We start from the raw sequence: 5,181 nt of genomic DNA, 5'->3' as shown, positions 1-5,181 counted from the left end.
TTATCGATTAGTTGATTTAGATGAGCTGATTCAGCTCAGTCCCCCCCCCCCCCAGCTCCACCATTCCCCTCCCCGCTGGTGCCGGCTGCAGTGGTCTGTATCCCTTTCAATCCCCACTGCTCTCATCCAGTGTCAACAGAGGCAGAATGGGTACGCAGCGGGGGGAGAGACTACTGTGTTTTTGCCTTCGTGTCTGCTGCTGTCCTGGCTCGTCCGCTGCTGCCCCCCACTGGAGCCCCGATTCCTCGGTCCTTCCCATGTGCCCCTGCTCTTAAGTACACATTCAGCAGCTGGGAGCAATGGCCAGTCTGCTATTGGCTATTTTAAATTGCAGTAGCCAACAGCAGGATGGCTATTGCACCCACCCACTGCCTGCTGTCAATCAGCAGAGGAGGACACTGAAGGAGAACTTTCTCCTCTACTGATTGACAGCAGGCAGTGCAAAGGTTTCCAAAATGGAAAAGTCAGAAAAGATTTGGCCTGAAAAATTCTGCTGCAGGATGTGCTTTGTGGCGCCATTTATTTCAATGGCGCCTCCAACACACCTCCCGCCTGCAGTACTATTGCATGCGTTGGAACATGCGGTACCGCAATGCTGTGCGTTCAAGTGCAGTGGGATTGCAAAAACTGTGCATGCAGTTTAATTCTGTAGTAAACTGTTTGTCACTCAATTTGTGTATTTTATATGAAATAAAAAAATTGTATTTTTTTTATTTTATCCGATTAATTGTAAAAATAATTGGCCAACGAATCCATTATGAAAATAATCATTAGTTGCAGCCCTAGTTTTAGGCATACTTTAAAAGATAGAGACATGCATCGCTCGAGCTCCCTGCAAAGGTTCCGAAATCTGGATGACACATGGATACCTCATGCTAGTTATTGTCCTCTAGTGTACACACGCTACTTTGTACAGAGCAACTTGTACAGTACGTGAAAGAGATATACTGTGCCCAAAAATCAATCGACACAACACTTCCCAGCCTTCCCACCGGTCTATTGCAGTCTGTCAGAATACCTGAACAGTGGCTGCAGCTGACTGACTGTAGTCCCCATTCAGCCGAGATATTTCAGACCAGTTCCTTTGACAAAAGTCCATTGAAAAGTCCCAACAGGGCAACCCACTGCTCAAAATGCTCACCAGTGTATGGCCAGCTTTAGCCTAGCCATAAACAACTAGATTTATTTTGTTCAGGAATCAAAGGATTTCTCCATGCATGCTAAACAGCATGCATGGAGGAATCTACACTGCTGGCTATTGTATTCAGACAGCTGCTGCAACTGCCGAATACCAAACAGTGACTGTATCTGATAGGTATGCAGTCACTGCTCAATTTGTTACATTTTCCACAGGCTCAGTGGTGCACACAGGGACACCCTCGGCTCCTACACAATTCAGCAGGAATCAGACAGAATTTGAGATGTGTATAACTAGCTTTATACTGAGAGAGGAGGAACAGTAAAAACGATCATTGTGCAGCAATAATAAGCAGAAAGTACATCTGCATATATACTGAATAAATAGGACACATTTATATGCATGTATATTTACAAACTATACATAGAAACAAAGGTTTTTTGTTTTTACTTTTTAAACTAACATTTTGATTTAGCCAAACAGATCCCAAGCACACACTAACTCATAATAAAAAGCAGCGTTTGGAATCAGTTGCATGTTTCTAAAAATATATTACTGTACATACAGAGCACAATGTTTTCCTAAACTACAGCAGCCTTATTCAAGCAGGGTGCCATGGCAGACTGGGGTGCCTCAACATTTTCTGATGGTAGGACTCTGATGTGATGGGGCAACTCTGATGTAAAAGGAGGGGGGGGGGGATTCCAATATGAAAGGGGGGATTCTGATGTGAGGGGGGGCTTCTAAGATGAAAGGGGAGTATTCTGATGTAAAAGGGGGGATTCCCATATGAAAGGGGGGTCCTGATGTGAAGGGGGGCTTCTAAGGTGAAAGGGAGGATTCTAATGTAAAAGGGGGATTCTGATATGAAAAGGGGGGATTCTGATGTGAGGGGGGGCTTCTAAGATGAAAGGGGAGTATTCTGATGTAAAAGGGGGGATTCCCATATGAAAGGGGGGTCCTGATGTGAAGGGGGGCTTCTAAGGTGAAAGGGAGGATTCTAATGTAAAAGGGGGATTCTGATATGAAAAGGGGGGATTCTGATGTGAGGGGGGGCTTCTAAGATGAAAGGGGAGTATTCTGATGTAAAAGGGGGGATTCCCATATGAAAGGGGGGTCCTGATGTGAAGGGGGGCTTCTAAGGTGAAAGGGAGGATTCTAATGTAAAAGGGGGATTCTGATATGAAAAGGGGGGATTCTGATGTGAGGGGGGGCTTCTAAGATGAAAGGGGAGTATTCTGATGTAAAAGGGGGGATTCCCATATGAAAGGGGGGTCCTGATGTGAAGGGGGGCTTCTAAGGTGAAAGGGAGGATTCTAATGTAAAAGGGGGATTCTGATATGAAAAGGGGGGATTCTGATGTGAGGGGGGGCTTCTAAGATGAAAGGGGAGTATTCTGATGTAAAAGGGGGGATTCCCATATGAAAGGGGGGTCCTGATGTGAAGGGGGGCTTCTAAGGTGAAAGGGAGGATTCTAATGTAAAAGGGGGATTCTGATATGAAAAGGGGGGATTCTGATGTGAGGGGGGGCTTCTAAGATGAAAGGGGAGTATTCTGATGTAAAAGGGGGGATTCCCATATGAAAGGGGGGTCCTGATGTGAAGGGGGGCTTCTAAGGTGAAAGGGAGTATTCTGATGTTAAAGGGTGGCTCTGATTTGAATGGGGGCTCCTGATTTAAAGGGAGGACTCTGATACAAAGGGAGGAACCCCACATTGTGTGTATTTGCCTGAGGTGCCCCCTTACATTTTAAACTGGGGTGCCTGGAGATTTTGCATAACTTTTAAGGGTGCCGTGAGTGGGAAAAAAAGGATGAGAAACACTAAACTAAAGTATGCAATTACAGAATACGAGATACCTAGAGGATGTGTGAGCCGGTGCACACAGGCTTGAGAAGCAAGTAACAAAATGGCTTGCGTTTGAGATCGGTTTGTGATCAGTTCGACCTTTCAGATGCATTTACAGTGACTTGTATGCAGGGATAAAAGCAAAGCAACGTGTTGTGTTGCATGAAGAAAGCAAAAATAAATGTAACAGTTCTCCACTCTGTCCAGATCCAATTCAAACACTGCATGCCAGATCCAATACAATGCTTCACAATCTGATGTCAGAAGCAAGTCACAAATGCCCAGGTATCCTCACCCCTAAGCTGGCCACAGCCCTCAGATGAAAGCCAGTCCACCTCTGACAATTGATAAAGGTCTTTTTGGCCACATGCAAACAAACATGAACACACAGATCACCTATAGAGGAAGGTCTGGTTGGTGGGGAAATCGAGCAAGGTTCTGTTCATTTACCCCAGAGAAACAGTTTACCAGCTGTGCCCAGATGTACTGCAGAAATGAACATATCCTCTCAACTGGGTGGCAATCATCTCATATCTATGCCCAGCCAGCTCTGACAGTTGGAACAAGGTCTTTTTGGCCACATGCAAAAAAGTATGAACACTCAGGTCACCTATAGAGGAGGGCTTGGGGTGGAGGAACAAGGTTCTGTCCAGTTGTGCTGAAGACCTGAATATGTCTCAACTGGTTGGCAATCATCTCATATCTATGCCCAGCCAGCTTTGACAGTTGGAACAAGGTCTTTTTGGCCACATGCAAAAAAATATGAACACTCAGGTCACCTATACAGTAGAGGAAGGCTTTGGGTGGGGGGAACAAGGTTTTGTCCGGTTGTGCTGAAGACCTGGATATGTTCTCAACTGGGTGGCAATCATCTCATGTCCATGGCCAGCTTTAGAACCCAAGCTCTCCTCTTTCATCACGTTTCAATGTCCTAATGAGCACAGACAGCCACCATATAACTTTGGTGCAGTTTCAGACTTTACCTCTTAATAACTAAACCTGAAAAGTAATTGCCGGATAAATTAATTAAACATTTAGCACAATGCTCACACCGATGTTTCTCAATTGTTGCTTACGTGCATGCCTCTATATGTATGCATCTCATGACTCATATATTGCATGCTTTGCATGTTTCAAGCGCGTTGTGTTATTAGTACGCAGACGCTGGAAACGCTCACATATGACCATGTCTTTTTTAGCCTGGACTTCAGTATGTAGAAGTGTTTGGCTAGAAAATTTTGCAGCATTTGGGTACCATGGCAACCGTGGCAGGCCAGCATTGCTTACATGCCCATTCATAAACCAGTTAAGCAATTCTATTGTAAAACATGAGACAGCTCTGCGGGTTTCCTTTAACAACATCAGGGAGAAGAGCTATGATGTACAGGAAAGCCGTAGCAATCAGGTACAAGCGTGCGCTAGATTAGCATAGATGCAAGAAAAAAAGTATGCAAGAGGAGTTGGGACATTTCACCGGATTTTGGTAAAGAGCGGATAAATGACATAGTGATCTATGCAGAGCATTTACAGGGGGGACAAAACAGATGACACCTCTTATATCTAAGCTAAGGGCACTTATGCATCTGCTGTGCTGGAATTGGCAAGGACAATATATGCATATACAGAAAGCAGATACACCAATCAGAGCCTATCATGATGAATCCAAGTGCAACAAGACATCAAGGCCCATCCACACAGCACATCACCATCAGCTGCATCACAGGGACACAGAGCCATGGCAAAAAAAAAAACACACACACAGATCAATACACACAGGCAGAAAGCCCAGTCACCTATATCCAGCAAGATGTCAAAACAAAGCAGTAAGGCCCAGCAGAGCAGATGGGAAGGTGCAAACAGGATCAGCCCCACCGGTGCCTGCAGTATGACAGCTCAGAGAGGGGGAACATTAGAAGTGCAATAGGTGGAGATGATCCCATCCAGCACACACACAGGAAGTCAGATCACACCTCTCATATGGGAAGTCGGTGCTGACAACTCCATGTACACACAGTGATCGAGGCTGTGTGCCGACAACTCCATGTACACACAGTGATCGGGGCTGTGTGCTGTCACCAGGTCACCAAGTCAGTTCTCCGGGCCAGGCTGATTACCGGTAGATCTCCAATCGCTTGCCTCCAGCACATTCCCGCACAGCTTGGCCCTTCTGCATTGCTGAATTTTCACCCAGCACTCC

The 5,181-nt window shown here is 45.6% G+C and overlaps 1 protein-coding gene across 1 annotated transcript in view; it reads right to left on the bottom strand.

Moving 5' to 3' along the window:
- Positions 1-5,181, bottom strand: part of LOC108800399 (adenylate cyclase type 6-like) — a gene marked incomplete at its 3' end in the record, with an annotated part of 147,511 nt that overhangs the window by 141,935 nt on the left and 395 nt on the right. The gene's annotated exons all lie outside the window — the stretch shown is intronic.

Source organism: Nanorana parkeri, unplaced genomic scaffold, assembly GCF_000935625.1.
Source record: "Nanorana parkeri isolate BGI_ZX_2015 unplaced genomic scaffold, ASM93562v1 scaffold2011, whole genome shotgun sequence".
In the NCBI taxonomy this organism is placed as follows: domain Eukaryota; kingdom Metazoa; phylum Chordata; class Amphibia; order Anura; family Dicroglossidae; genus Nanorana; species Nanorana parkeri.
Note: the sequence above shows the minus strand (reverse complement) of the source record. Positions and strands in the feature narration are given on the sequence as shown.